A 16,963-nucleotide genomic window follows, 5' to 3' on the forward strand; every position below is an offset into this window, starting at 1 on the left:
CTTCCTTGCTCAAATGTGCCATTGTGCAAACACTGTGGTGACTGACAGCTGATTAGGCTCTTCTGTCAGTCTGGCTGCATCTTCCATGGTGCCCATCTCTGGTGGGCAGTAACGTGTGGTACGAAGATATTCGCAACATATGCTCATGTCATTCTGCCACCCAGACCTCCTGGACTCTGGTTTTTCAGTCTTTTCCTGACAGTCTCCTGACCAGCCCTAATTCACCACTGCCAATGATTCTGTATATGTGCCAGCCTCAGGATACTTCCTCTTTCACCCAAAGTGATCACAAGGTGCACCACTTAAGTCTCCGTGTAGGGGATCAACACTTAAAATAAAAGGAAAATCTGTTTGTGGAATATATATTATGCAACCGAAGGGGATAATGTGGATGCATATGTAGTCATGTACTTTTTATATATGATTTATTGAAGGAGGCAGCTGAATAACAGTGTTGTAGAATTATTTCAATTCTAAAAAAGGAATTCAAACAAAATGTGTGCATATAGTGTGTATGTGTGTGTGTGTGTATGTTGAGAGAGAGATCCATGGAATCAATCATTTCAAATGGTCAATGTAGATTATCTTTGGTTATGGTTGTGGGGCAAAGAGAGAGGTCAACATTCACTTTTGTATTAAACATGCCACTATTATTTATTTTCAATATCGGGCAGTATTTTAAAAGTAAATATTATTCCCTTATCTTTTAAAAGTAATCATTTGTTCCTGTAAGAATTAAAAACACCCTGGGTTGGTTGATTGCCTGTCTTCAGCTCAGGTCATGATCCTGGAATCCTGGAGTCTCAGGGTCTAGCTCCACGTGGGACACCCTGCTCATTGGACAGAATGCTTCTCCTTCTCCCTCTGCCATTTCCCACCACTTGTGTTCTCTCTTTTTCAAAAAAAAAAAAAAATTAAAAAACAAGAATGAAAAAACCAATAAACCAACTATAGTATCACTAACATAATGACAGAATAATACAATATGACAACTGCTGGGAAAAAGCCAAGAACAGAATGCTCTGAAACTGCAGGCAAGGGAGCAATTAATGCAGCATAATGGGACCCGGACACTCTCATACTCTCTTTTTTCCCCTAAAAAAATGGCTAAATCATTTGCAATATGGTAATTCACCTGACTCTTCTTGCATCCAGTTAAGGATTCATTAAAGTATACAGCTGGGCTTTTTAATCCCTCTGGAGGTAGCATTATCATCCCAAAAGGCCACTAACAAAGCATTATGAAGGAAGGACTAGCTAGTATCAGAAGTCATGATAATTCTGTGTACCTGAGGCTGGGATTGGAGTGGCTTCATTCTTGGTTCATATATCTGAACCTGAAGGGTAGACTTAATGGCCCACTCCTTGGTAAGTACCTGAAGACCCTAATGTTCCAGTTAGATGTTATCGATCAAGAACATTCAGATGGATAAATTGTGTCCTTGATGAACTGTTAGTATTTTACTGTTTAATACTGGCTTAAATCTCAGGATATACTTAAGACCTTGGCAATACCACGGTCTTTGTTAGAGTTCTCCAGAGAAACAGAAGCAATAGGATATGTCTTAGACGCTGAGGATTATATGTGGAGGTTGAGAAGTCCCATAATCTGCCACTTAGAAGCTGGAAGTTCTAGCAAGGTAGTGGTGGAATTCCGTCTGAGGTCCTAGCTCAAGCAATCAGGCAGGAAGGACTGAATTCTTCTTCCCTCCACCTATTGGCTCTATTCAGGCCCTAAACTGATTGGATCATGCCATCCCATAGAAGGAAAGGCAAACTGCTTGATCTGAGTTCACAGATTTTACTAAATCACATATGGCTAGGTTTTGCACAAATTCCACTTAATCACTTGATTTTAGAGTCCTCCAAGTTGAAGATATGATTTTTCATTCATTCATTGGATGTCATGGGAATTGATATATGATTATATGGGACACAATAAGCTAGAAGAAGGAGGGAAAACAGTAATATTATTAGCAAGAGCACACTATGCTCTGAGTTACCATTTCTTTCATTACTGAATTAGCCTTTGACCTAAAGTTTGGATTAATTTGTGTTCACAAGGTAGGCAGGGTTAAAACAAACAAACAGCAACAAAGCCACAACTGGCATTCCAACCAGGAGAAAAACAAGTGTTGCTCAAGTTTTGTAATATTGAAAATGCCAAGTTCTGCCCTAAGTTCATCTTTGTAAAAAAAAAATGTTATACTGTTATATGAAAATATGTATCCTTTAAAGAAATGACTACTTTGCCTATATCACTGCACTCTTTCTCTTCAGGTCACCTTCTGCAGCACTAGCAGGGAAGACAAAAGCATTATCCTATGTTGTGTTTGGGGCTAAACAGCCCACGGGCATCAGCAGAGGACAGGAGTGGGGCTGTAGGGCAGTCCAAGAGGGTGGGAGTTTTATTGTGATTCAAAGTGCATCATCAAGAAAGTCAACAGACACCCCTTAACAGGGGTGAAGGCAGGGCCTTGAACTTCAGGGAAGGGATCTGACTTGGGGAAGTGGGGGTTATTCTGATTTTCTTAAGAGAAAGAGAATGACTGACATTACAGAAAGGCAAATCTGGCAGCTGGCACAAAAGGCATTTTGTAACACCCGTGCACACACAGGGCCTCTGTGATACTGGTGGCGAGTACCTTTCAATCCTGAATGTACTGACCAATTGATTGCTTATAAGGCTTTTATTTTCTTTTTGTGTGCTAATTGCATTTAGAACTTCCTCTGTATTCTCCACTATTTAGCATAAAATTCTATATGCATTTACTTCCAAACTATATTTTTCTGTGGATACATTTACCACTAAATCACTAATAGATGACATAGAGACAGAAGTTAAATTAAGCAAGGAATTTAATCTACAAAAATGGAATTAAACCCAGAAAAAAAAAAAACACAAAAAAACCTCAAAAGCTCAAAAGAAGTGATCACAGAAATAGCCGCTTAGAAACACAGCAGGCGTGTGCAAGCAGCTTATATATTGTGAAGGAGAGATAAGAAAAGGGTACAGGAGATAGGTGTGGACACACACACACACACACACACACACACACTATTATGTGCAAAAGAAGAGGAATGCATGGGTGCCTGGGCAGCTCCATTGTTGAGCATCTGACTCTTGGTTTGGTTCAGCTCAGATCATGATTACAGGGGTCCTGGGATTGAGCCCTGTGTGGGGCTCTGTGCTGTTTAAGATTCTTCCTCCCTTCCCCTCTGCTCCTACCCCCACTGACACTCTGTCTCTCAAGTAAAGAAATAAATAAGATCTTGGAAAAAAAAAAAAGAGGAATGGAAAAAAAAGATAAAAGCAAGAATGAAGGAACAAAGGTATAGAAAAGAGAGACAACATTACAAACTAGTTGATACTGATTATATACAAAAGAAATCTACAAGACTTTGGCAACATATGTGAGGACAAGAGAGGAAGAGAAAAGAACAAGACAGCATAATAAACAATTGACCTATGTATCACTTTATGGGAGAGCATCAGTTCTCTAGTGATCAGGAATTGGTATAAAAGTAAATCTTACGTGTTAAATTTATGTTTATTTGCAATTTACCTTTTAACACTTTGGAATATTTCACAGCTTCTTTAAATAATGTCAACAAGTTATCTTCAGTAATACTGCTTTCATGCCAGCACAAAGTGGTAGCCAGGCACCAGTTATATTAAAATGTATCTCTCTTACTTAAATGTTCTCTTTTAGTCCTTGTGTTTTTCCACTTATAACTAACAATGACTCTCCAAGATTCTCACAGAAATACAGGTTGGATGGCAAGCCAAGGTTTGCAGTATGGGGTGGGTGCCAGCGTGAGGAAGGCACCCATGCATAGCAGTTATCCTTACATATTCCACTTCAGTCCTTCATTCCTTTAGCCTCTAGTTTAAAATGATGCTTTGTATTTATCCAACAAATATTTATTGAGAATCAAATGGGTGAAAGCATTAAGGAACATCAAGATAAACATGAAATACACCCTGACCACAAACAGATCAGTGAAGTGGGAGGAACAGATGTGAAATAAATGTCAAATAAATACTCATAAACTCACAAAAGGTCATAAAGAAAAGCATATTCCATTTTGTTTTTTTAAATTAAATTAAAGTGTTTTCAGTGTTCCAAAATTCATTGTTTATGCACCATACCCAGTGCTTCATGCAATACATGCCCTCCGTAATACCCACCACCAGGCTCACCCAACCCCCCACCCCCTCCCCTCCCAAACCCTCAGTTTGTTTCTCAGAGTCCACAGTATTTTGGAAGTAAGGTGAGGAAATGTTCCAGGAAAGGATTCTAAAGGACATGATATCTAATTAAGGATTTGGACAAAGGCAGGAAAGGAAAAAAAAGAGTGTTTTTATGATACATAAAAGCAAAATACTTGAAACAGCATAGTATTCTGGAAATTGAAAGAAGTTGACTGGGACATGAAGAGGAGAATTAGTCATAGAAAGTCAGGAGACTGGTAATTAATATCCTTCTCTAGCCTGTGATCACTATTAGAAATGTTTCGTCCTGCATTTTCTCTTTTTTGTTCACTACATAGAAAAAACTAAATTACTTTCTTAGCAACATTTCTTTTAATCTAGAATTCTTACACCCTTATCATATCATAGGGTGAATTTTACAATCAGTATGGATTTTAAACTTCCAGTTTGTCGTCTCATTATGGAAAGCATTATGTTCAGCTTTGAACATTGTTCTGGGCATTGCCTCACACAAGGGCCACATCAAGCTCCTCAACACTTGCATTTCCCATATTTCTGCTGTGCTGATCTTCTATGTGCCAATCATCACCTTGGCTATTATTCACCGCTTTGCCAAAAATATTTCTCCAGTTGTTAGGGTCATCATAGCTGATACCTTCCTTCTGGTTCCCCCTCTAATGAATCCTATTGTGTACTCTCTGAAGAGTCAGCAGATTAGAAATCTGATTGTCATGAAATTATGTGAGAGACAAGGTTGATGAGAAACTTGAGCTGCAATGAATGCTCAGCTCGCTTGGCAATGTTTGAGCAAATGTAGGGGTACAGTAATGACAGTGAAGTAATAGAGATTGATAAAAATCTATATTTCATATACTCAGCAGGCTCATCAAGTTTCAAAGTATTGATTTCATTTAGCAGCAACAATATCCAACATGTCTTGGGGTTGTAATATTGTAATGCTGACCACTACATTTTCTGCCTCCTTTATTCCTTTACCTCTCTTCATAACCAGCTATATGACTATGTCAACAATAGCTACAGAAGTACCTTCTTAATTTGAGTAAATAAATTTTTCAATTTATTATTCTAAAAAAAAGAGAAAATTAATATGTCTATTTGGGAAAAAAGCAAACATAACTCTAACTCGGGCATGATCAGCTCTAACTGAAATGAATTGAAAGATTAATCACACACACACCACACACACAGCATCAGCATCCCCTAAATATCCCCTAGTTTGTGTGCATTTGTATGTATATTTGTGTGTTTTTGTGTATGTTTGTATGTTTGTGTGTTGGGGACTGATATATGTATGTTTGTGTGTATGTTTCTACAGAAATTCAAATAAATCATAAAAATACTCCTGTCTCAAGTACTATGAAGCATGTACTAAATGTAAATACAGTAGCAGATGAGCAATATGTCATCGATTTATATTTTAAGTTCTCTGCAATATATTTAATAAACCTCCCCCTTTAGTATACAAAGTGGGTGAGCTGCTCCTTGAAAGTTTGTATAGTATTCTTTTTTTCCCAGTTACATACCTAAGCAGTAGTATTATTTCTTAATTGTCTAGATCCTCCATCTCTGTGTATGTGATTGAATTAGAATGTTTAAATTTCTCTCTTTGTGCTCAGTGTCTAGCAAAGCACCCGGAACATATGAATAGTTTATCATATGTTTGTTGAAAGCATAGCAATCCTAGCACATTGTGAAGACACAAATATAATGCATGATAAGAAAGCCAAAGAACCCATTAAAGTATGTCTGCAAATCTCCATTAATATGAAGTCCACTTCTACAAACTAATTACTTGGATAGAAATTAAACTAAAAGTGGGATGCCTGGGTGGCTCAGTGGGTTAAGACTCTGCCTTTGGCTCAGGTCATGATCTCAGGATCCTGGGATCGAGTCCTGCATCGGGCTCTCTGCTCAGTGGGGAGCCTGCTTCCTCCTCTGTCTCTGTCTGCCTCTCTGACTTTTTGTGATCTCTCTCTGTCAAATGAATAAATAAAAAGTCTTAAAGAAAAAAGAATAAAATTAAACTAAATGCAAGCACATATAAAGCATAAATATAGTCAACAATCCTAAAATAAGTGGAGTAATCTCATGTATGTAGATAAGATCTAGTTGGGCCCTCACTAAAAATTATCTGACTGAATTTAGTCTCACTTCTGATAAGCATGACTATTTAATCCACAGTAAACCCTGGAAATTAGAAGGCCTGTGTTAGTAAGATTAAACACTCCACACTAGAGATGGTGCTACATTACAGTATCCTAAGCAACACAACATTCTTAGGTGAGACATTGCAATGACTCACAGATAGGAACTAGAAGTCACAGGAACCTGGGGAGCTTCATCATTCTTAAATTCTAGAAGTCACTGTTAGCATCACCAACTCTTGCTCTCTTCACCTTTCTACTTTGCTTCAATCACTATTCCAAGCAAAGCCCCCTACATGTTGAATAAATGGTCACAGGTTGGAGGGATAGGTAGTGGGGACACTTCTTACATCTCTATTAACAAAAGAGAGTGGACTTTCAACGTGAACTTCACCTAGAGACTTAAGGAAAAGGCTAAAAAATACGAATTACTTGATATTCTTTTTTTTTTTTTTTAAAGATTTTATTTATTCATTTGACAGACAGAGATCACAAGTGGGCAGAGAGGCAGGCAGAGAGAAAGGAAGGGAAGCAGGATCCCTGCTGAGCAGAGAGCCCGATGTGGGGCTTGATCCCACGACCCTGGGATCATGACCTGAGCTGAAGGCAGAGGCTTAACCCACTGAGCCACCCAGGCACCCTGAATTACTTGACTTTCTTAAACCAGAACTGGTCATAATACCTTTGGATATGAACTCATTGTGATTGGCAAAACTGGGTCATGGCACTTCTAAATTATGGTGACTGGAATACACAAAGGAAGATACTTCTTTTCCTAGGGAGGTTGGAGAAATGCTATTTGAAAAAATAGAACAAAACAAATTAAATAAAAGAAAACAAAATAAAACCAGTAGCTGTCCACTAGACCTGGCAAAGAGCAGAATGACATTATTGAGAAAAAATATAAACAACATGATTCAATAAAAAAAAATTATTAAAGGATACATAAGAAATGAACTCAAATAGAGGCCTCTAAGAGTTTGATTGGGAGTTCTTAGAAAATACATCCATTATACTTTTATACAAGAATTAGGAATTAGTGTACTTAGAGAATGCAATTCATCATGGAAATGGTAAGTCATCTTTGGAACGCTACCTTTAAGAAGACAGACAAGTATGCTGATACATGTCATCTTAACTGACAGCACCTATCTAAGAGCCAATGAAAGTCTTCCTTTCAATCTTGGCAAGGCATTAGAATCACTTGGGAGCTTTTTAAAGTCTGGATAATAATGTAATATCACAGACCAATTAAATCAGAATACAAAATTATATTTAACCTATTGTCTTATTGATGGATATTGGAGTTGTTCCCAAATTTTAACTTTTATAAATAAAATTCCTATAGATAATCTTAGAGATGTGTTTTCTTGTTGCAGCTGTGGTATTTATGTTATGGTATCGCATTATGTTATTAATTTTTTTTTCCTAAATGCAAATTAAAATGTGAGAGTTCAAGTACACTTTTTTTTACATTACTTACTAATTTCTAGGAGTCCTTTATACATCCTTTGTCAGGTATGTGTGATCTTTATTTATTGTCAGATATGTGTAATCTTTATTTATTCCTCATGAATGCTCTGTCTTTTGGTCTTCTTAAAAGTGTTGTTCAGTGACCAGAAGTTCTTCCGTTTTCTTAATTATAAGTGATTATTATTACTTCAGGGCTAATCTTTTTAGAACCTCGATTATTCCAAGGTCGTGAATTTTTTTTATAATTTTCCTTCTACATTTTTTCCTTTTATGTTTAATGCTTAGGTCTATGATCTAGCTGAAATTAATTTATGATAAATCTTACTATTCATTCGTTTATTTTTGTATATGAATTGCTTCATTTATTGAAAAGATTTCTCCCTTTTGAATTTTTTCACTGTCATTCTGTTCCTTCTTGTGTGTTGGTTTGCAACCTCAGGAATTCCTCAGGTAAAATCTGAAAAAGGCCCCCATACAGGGAGGGCAAGCAGAGACCAAAGAAAGAGGCAGAGCCCTCCACTTTTGTAGGTGGCAGGTTTAGTAAGCACAGAAACATATATGAGGCTTGTCTTGGGAAGTCCTAAAATGAGTAAATGTCCACACCTGCCTCCAGAATCTTAAAAAGTTTCTATAGAGGCTTTAGTGGGGTTCAGTCATGTACACCATCCAGATGGTCTCAATAACACTGTGCTTTCTCGAGGCTATGTCCTTGAACATTTCAGGGCTCCCACTGTGGGAATGGTACACAGAATGTACATTCTGAAGATTGGGTGGAGGGTGAGGACCCTCCAATTATCCAGGCCCAGCTAATGGAACAGTTGACAGTCACAGCCTCCTAATGAATTCCTCCAACATTGTGTCAACATCACACCCCTAAATAAATATAGCTTTAGAGTTAGTGAGATCCAACAATGTTTTTCTTATCTTGCATAGTCTAGATCTTTTGCATTTCCACACAAAGTTTACAATCGCCTTGTCAATTTCTACAATAAAACCTACTAGGATTTGATTAGGATTTTGCTGAGCCAATGTTATTTTGTGAGGAATTGTTTTCTAACTAATGAGTCTGATCTCTCTACTTACATAGATCTTGATGAAATTTTGTGCAAGGTTTTGAATTTATCAGTGTAGCTATCTTAAAATAGTTATTGTATTGGGGTGCCTGGGTGGCTCAGTGGGTTAAAGCCTCTGCTTTCGGCTCAGGTCAAGATCCCAGGATACTGGGATCCAGCCCTGCATGGGGCTTTCTGCTCGGCAGGGAGCCTGCTTCCTCCTCTCTCTCTGCCTGCTTGTGATCTCTGTCTGTCAAATAAATGAATAAATAAATAAATAAATAAAGTTATTGTATTTATTTTTACATATTTGATTTTACTGATTAAACACCTTGACTGACATAAATGGTATTTTATATTATTACAAATTATTTTTTCATGTGTGTAGGATCTCAGTTTTGTATATTGCTGGCTGGCTTTTTAAAACCAACTTATTCTTGAGCCACCTGAGTGGCTCAGTCAGTTAAGTGACTGCCTTTGGCTCAGATCATGACCCAGGGTCCTGGGATTGAGAGTCCCATATCAGGCTCCCTACTCAGCCTGGTAACTGCTTCTCCCTCTGCCCCTCCCCACCGCTTGTGTTCTCTCTTTCTCTCTCTCTTAAAAATAAATAACATCTTTTAAAAAAAAGTGGGATCTTCAAAAACATAAAACTAACTTACTCTTTTCCATTGATGAGTGAATAAGGAAGATGTGGTATATTCATACAATGAAATATTACTCAGCCATAAAAATGAATGAAATCTTGCTATTTGCAACGACATGAGTGGATCTAGAGAGTATGATGCTAAGCAAAGTAAGTCAAAGGAAGACAAATACCATTTGGTTTCACTTATATGTGGAATTTAAGAAATAAAACAAATAAGTAAGTGGGGGGAAAAAGGATGAAGGTGGGAAAGAAGAGATTAAAGGGCTCAGATTTTTGGTTTGTGAAATATTGAGCATCAAAGTATATTTTTATGATGAGTCCTAAGAAGAGACAGATTTAGGAAAGGAGAAAATGATGTCTAATTTGGATATATTGGTTTACAGGGATATTTAGTTAGTGATGTCCAGGAGTATCTGGAAGGGTGAATCCAACTTGAGTGAAGTCTAGGCTAAAATATACATCATAGGGTGTTTGTCTTGCATCACTTCTTTAAAGAGACAAACTCAACTCCCAGCATCTCTGCTTTGACTCTGACGGGCAGAGAAATATCTGAGCCAAATACCAAACAGAAGTCTCAGAGATTTTGCTCAGCATTTACCACTACCTTGTTTCTTCCATACCTGGTTACTAAGGTTCTCTTTCTAATGAAAACAGTTCCTAATTCATGGTCTAGGTGTTTATTACCTGCCCTTGGTATTAACTTTCTCTGGATTTCCTGCATCTGCATGTGTTTATATGCTTATTTTCAGAACAGATGCAGCCTGGTTGCAATCCCCAGAGAGTTCAATGCCCCTAGAGCTGGTGACTGGGGAAATAAAAATTGGCAAGCCCTCCTATATGAGGAGGAGACTTTCTGGCAGTCAAATTCAATGACTTCTGCGATTTTATACTGAAAGCTTTCAGTTACTCTCAAAGATGCTTTCCAAAATATCCACTCTCTGGTGATTACCCAGATATCCTTCTGTTTAGCTTTCACTTATATTTTAATTTTTTTAAATTTGCATTTTATTTTTAATTTTTTGGCAATCAACAGCACAGAACTTCGTATAGAGCAGGAAGAAGCCTCCAAAAGTCCTACCTCTAGGAAGAATTTTCCTTTCAGAGACTAGTTTAAAAGACTGTTTACCTTTTGGAAGATCAGCCTTCAATAGTATTCAAATCCTCCTAAATTGCAATATTGACCATGCCAGGTTCTTATTCTCCTGGCAACACTACACAAGTGTTCCACAAATTCCAGGCCAAAAGAAATGAGGTATAATCTGTCAATAACCTCTGCAAGGACTTCCCTGACAAATATATACATGATTTGAAATAGTAATAATTTTTAAAGAAGGTTTAAATAACCAATTTTCAGATGGCAAGAAATAAAATTAAGGAGAGTTTAATTTTGAGAAGGCTATATACATTTGTGGGAAGGGTTAGGAAGAAAAAGAGTATGAAATCCCTTTGCCTTTAATAAGTGTCACTTTGGGAATCATATATTCTACCCAATAGTAGTAGATCTAGGACATGAAAACAAAATAGTAGACAACTCAAGGGAACTGGTTGTGATGAGTGTCAGGTGTTGTATGTAAGCAATGAATCACTCAATTTTGCTACCGAACCTAGTATTACACTATATGCTAACTTACTAGAATTTAAACAAAAACTTGACAAATTAAAAAAAAAAAGGGATGGGATTGACGACTGGTTATTAAAACACTACAAAAAAATGAATTTAGAGCTGTATCTGAATGCAAAATAAAGATCCAGTTTCTTTATAGGGAATATATGGCCAGCAGTAATTTTTCTAAGCTAAGATATCTGAAAATTCTAGTTCAAAGTGGCATGTATTTTTCACTGTATGGCAGCCACATAAATGCTTTGTTCTGTCAAAAGAGCTGAAAGAAGCTCTTCAAAAACTGCTGTTTTTCTGTGATATTTTCAGATCCTCATATTTTACTAACTCAGCGTCTATCTCTCTCACTGTAGAGCCATCTAAATGTATCATGTCCATTATCAACATAGCATATGTTGAAATCACCACCTTCTTCCTGGTGGGGATGCCAGGGCAGGAATATGCACACATCTGGATCTCTATCCTCTTCTGAAGCATGTATCTTTTTGCTATTTTGGGAAACTGCGCCATCCTTCTTGTTATCATGACAAAGCCCTCCTTGCATGAGCCCATGTACTATTTCCTTTCCATGTTGGCCATATCTGACATGGGCTTGTCCTTCTCTTCTCTACCCACCATGGAGAGGATCTTCTTATTCGATGCTCCTGAAATTTCTTCCAATGCCTGCATTGCCCAGGAATTCTTCACCCATGGGTTCATAGTAGTTGAGTCCTCAGTGCTCCTGATCATGTCGTTTAACCACTTCCTAGCCACCCACAGCCCTCTGAGATACAGTTCCATCCTGACTCCTGTCAGAGTTGCAAAAATAGGAATGGCATTATTTTTCAGGCATTTCCTCAGGGTTCTTCCTTTACACTTCTCTCTGAGAAGTTTGTAGAAAAAGCCAATTATCCCATTCCTACTGTCTCCACCAGGATGTCATGTAGTTGGCCTTCTCTGACAACCAAATTGATGTCTTCTCTGGTTTTTTCGGAGTACTCTGCCTTATGGTAGACTTTATGCACATTACTGTGTCTTACATTCTGATCCTCAAGACTGTGCTGGTAATTGCATCCCAAAAGGAGCAACTCAAGGCCCTCAATACTTGTGTTTCACACATCTGTGCAGTGATCATCTTCTATCTGCCCATTGTCAACCTGGCCATTATCCATTGCTTTGTCAGACATGTCTCACCTCTCTTCAATGTAATTAAGTCATTATAAGAAATGAAGTTCTTGATAATCATCTCTAAAAATAATGATAAAGCAGATTTTCAAGGACGGTAGATATTACATTTCTGTATAAAAATTGATAAATAGAATTTTTTCTGAGGAAAGTACCTCAACTCACAGTAGTCACAAGAAACAATATATACAATGTAACAAGCAAATATCAAAAATACCCCAAGAACATCAAGTAAAGAGATTCAGTGAGTCTTGAGTAGGACCTAGACATCTGCATTTTTATAAAACCCCATAGTGAACTCTATCTGTATCTCCATTTAAAACCCTTTGATCCTGAAGATGCTCAATGACAATTAAAATTTCAGAATGTTCTCAACTTGTAGAAGAAAAACCCTGTAACTTTCAGGAAGTAAATCTAGTGGAGGAGGCACACACAGAAAGGTTTAGTTACATAATCTGAAACTGCTCTATTATTTACTTGGCGCTCTGGGATCACGGGTGGGACGAGCATAATTGTACCAGAAGGAGCAGAGGAGGCTTCAGAGTGTTCTCCACAAATGACTAATTCTGACACCCTCATGGTCTCTGGTCCCTTCTGAAGGTTCACCTGTGGGAAATTTTCTTTTTCTTCTGAGTACATCCTGTTAAGCTGGACTCTCCAGAGGTTTCTGGGCCACTGGGAAAACATCAAGGAGGGCTAGATTGTGTGAGTCAGCATATATCAGTGTGTTTATACATCAGCACAACTCTGGTAACTGTGTGCCACCTCTAGTTCCTCTTTACTGTGACGTGTGGTACAGTGATGTGCCTTCCCACTTGCTGGTTAGTTTCCTGATAGTCACAGGTGTCAGTCCCTTTTGATCAACTCAAGCAAGCCAGGTCTGTATTATGAGTCCGTGTGCTTTCCCAGTGCTTAGCATGAATGCCAGCAGTCCAACTTTCTAAAAAGTGCAATACATGTGAACGCATAGGTGGAAATTCATGATCCTGCCAACCATGAGAATCAACTTGTTGATCGGTGCAGGTCACAGCAAGAAACTCCAAGTAAAGAACATTGACCTAGATATTGAGTGATGCGGTTTGCTGTTGTCAAGCTGTCCCCTTATGTGATAATAGAAGTTGCTTCTGGGTGTGGGTATACGTGTCTACTGAGCTTCAGGTAGGCATCAGAGAAAAAATTGTGGGCACCATCAGTCTTTCTCCACAGCCTGTCCTAACCCTGCATGCTTCTTGTTAGATTGAAATCCTCACTTTACATTTCCCTCTTGATAAACCAGAAAGCAACCTTATGATTCTAAAAAACTGGTATCTATGCATTCATGGCTTTTAATTCATCTTTTAAGGGTTTTTTTTTTGTATAAATTTTATTTAATTTGAAGACACAGCCCTGCAAGATGAGGTTATAAATTTTTCATTTGTTCAGTGTTTGTCAGTACATATCAAAATGTTATCGCTGACATGGGATGTATGCAGCCAGAGAAAGGGGGCCAAGAAGTACTGTCATCAGTGGAACCCCACTGTGACCTGAGTTACTGTTAATCCCTGACCGAGAATTTGAGGATTAATTTGGGTTAACTAGGTAGGAAGGATTAAAAGAAAACAAAACAACAAAATGTCATTCCAAATTGTAGAAATTATAGATGTTGCTCAAATTTTGTAATATTAAAATTGTCATATTCTGTCTTAAGTTCACCTAACTCAAAGAAAAGAATCCAAATGCTATCATTTGGAAGTATGTATCCTCTAAACAAGTGACTGCTTCCCATTGTTCACTGCAATCCTACATTTCAGATCATCTTGTGAAGAAAGAGTATGCAGCATGAAGCTCTAAACACATGAAATATTTAGAGGCTAATAAGCCCAGCTGGTAGAACAAAGGACTTATGTGGAGGAGTGAGGTGGGAAAGAGGCTGGAAATGTGTGTAGCCTGACTAGGGAGAGGGCAAGTTCAGACAAGGAATTGGACGTTGGAACGTACTTCTGAGTTTTCTTAAGGGAAGACGGACTGATCAAATTAATAATGATAGCGGAAGGCAACTCTGACACCTGGCAAAAAGGCATTTTGTAACAATTGCGTACACATATGGTCCCCCCCCCACTTTTGAAAGTTTTTATTTTAAATCTAGTTAGTGAACATACAGGGTAATATTAGTTTCAGGTGTACAATTTAGTGATCTCGAAATTCTATACTCCCCCGGGGCTCATCACAGCAGTGCCCTCCTTAGTCCCCATCACCTGTTTCAACCATTTCCCACCTCCCCTCTGGAGACCATCAGTTTGTTCTCTAGTGTTAAGAGTTTGTTTTCTGGTTTCTCTCTCTTTTTCCCCCATGCTTCTTTGTTTTCTTAAATTTCACATGTGAGTGAAATCATATGGTATTTCTCTTTCTGTGGCTGACTTATTTTGCATAGCTTAATACTCTCTAGCTCCATCCACATTGTTGTAAGTGGCAAGATTTCATTCTTTCTTATGATTAAGTGTGTGTGTGTGTATATATATATATGAAAAAAGGAGATGTGGGATATATAAATCCCACATCTCCTTTTTTCATTCATCAGTTTGACATTAGTGGTGAATGTCTTCCAAGTTTCATGTAATAACTATTTAATCAACTTCTTATAAGTTTTTAAACATTTTCCTTATTATTAGCTGCATCCAGAAATTACCCTGAATCCTCTGCTAAGTGTCCTGTTATTCCCTGTTTTATTTCAGATTTGTTGCTGTGGATTCAGTTATCATTAAACAACTGTAGGCAATCGGAAGGGACAAACCAAACTGAGCAATAACTTCAGCCCAGGGGAAGCAACTCAGGAGCTCAAGAAATGTGATCACAGAAGTAGCAGCTCAGAAACATACCATGATTACATTGCAGTTTATCAATTATGAGTCTACAAGTAAGAGAAAAATATACAAGAGAGGGAATGATACATACGGAAAGTTAGGTGCAAAGAAGAGAAACATGGAAAAAGGAATTGTGAGAGTCTATGTTTAGGAAAGAATGGCAACAGTAGAAAACCTCGGCTCCCATTATATACAGAAAGCATCTGTAAGCCTCTTGCAGCAGGGATGAGGGAAAGTGAAGGCAAGAAAAAAGAACAAAGCAGTGTAAGGTGACATTGCTAGATGCCTCTTGGTGGAAGAATATAAATTCTCTAATGACTGTGTATTGTTGTGAATGCAAAATAGTTTAATTTTATATTTATCCTTTAACAATTTGGAATATAGATGGTTTGTTTATAGAGTGAATACTCTTCTTCAATATAATTGCCTTTTTGTTGTCAGAAGAAAACAATAGTCAGGCACTAGTTATGGTAAAATATACATCTCTAAATATGTTCCTCATGCTTTCTAGTTGTAAACTAACATTGACTGTCTTGAGATTGATTATTCCTTCAAGAATATAAGCCTAGGGGCACCTGGGTGGCACAGTGGGTTAAGCCTCTGCCTTCGGCTCAGGTCATGATCCCAGGGTCCTGGGATCGAGCCCCACATCAGGCTCTCTGCTCAGCAGGGAGCCTGCTTTCCTCCACCCCCTCTCTGCCTGCCTCTCTGCCTACTTGTGATCTCTCTCTCTCTCTGTGTCAAATAAATAAATAAAATATTAAAAAAAAAAGAAGAAGAATACAAGCCTGATAGCAAGCCAATGTTTGGAGCACAGAATTTGCGCCCGTGATTATTCTTATTTGTTTTGTTTCTGTCCTACATTTCTTTGCCTCTTTGTGACAAAGCTAGATTGTCCAACAAATGTTGAACAAGAACCAAATGTATCACAGGATTGAGTGACCATGAGATAAATATAAAATATCCTCTGCTCTCAAAGAAAGCAGTGAGGTTGGAGGAAGAGATGCCCAAAAAATGAACCATAATTAGTAGGATAACCTTGCAAGTTTCCTGAAGAGGTTATAGACCAAACCATCTGTCATCTTGCAGTGGAAGGCAGGAGAGAGTTCTAGAGGTTTTCTAAAATATTGGCTGTGTTAGGATATAAGCAAAGACAGACATGAAAAAAAAAAGTATACTATAGAGCGCTGGTAGTATTTGCAAAGGCAAGAGATATAAAACAACATTATATTCTGAAAATTAAAAATACAATGGCCATAACATAAAGAGTTTGGCTAGCCATGAAGAGAGAGAAGGTTGGCAATTAACTTCCCTCTCTGGCCAGGAATACATTAAGAACACATTAAGATTAATATCATAGGTGATTAACCTCCTATTTTCTCTCTTTTTTGCTCAGTACATTAAAAAAAATGTACATTACTTTCCTAAAAGAATTCAGTGATTTGTTTTGTAGAAAGCAAACTTCCTCTTGATCTAATATTATTATGCCCTTATCATATCAGAAAAGGTATCAGAAAAGGTATTCCACAATGCTATGACATTAAAATTCCCAATTGTGGCCGCATTTGTTTTATTTCTTAAATTCCACATATGAGTGGAATCATAAGGTATCTGTGTTTCTCCGACTTATTTCACTTAGCATAATACTCTTTACTTCCACCCATGTCACTGAGAATGGCAAGACTTCATTCTATTTTATATCTGAGATATAAATATATATATATAAATATATATATATATGGTTATATATAAATATATATATATGGTTATATATATATATATGGTT

The 16,963-nt window shown here is 37.6% G+C and overlaps 1 pseudogene; it reads left to right on the top strand.

Annotated features, from left to right (window-relative positions):
* The first annotated feature begins 11,543 nt into the window (after positions 1–11,543).
* Positions 11,544–16,963, top strand: part of LOC116864857 — a 10,280-nt pseudogene continuing 4,860 nt past the window's right edge.

This window comes from Lontra canadensis, unplaced genomic scaffold (assembly GCF_010015895.1).
Source record: "Lontra canadensis isolate GAN:19392208 unplaced genomic scaffold, GSC_riverotter_1.0 scaffold7, whole genome shotgun sequence".
NCBI classification, from domain to species: Eukaryota; Metazoa; Chordata; class Mammalia; order Carnivora; family Mustelidae; genus Lontra; species Lontra canadensis.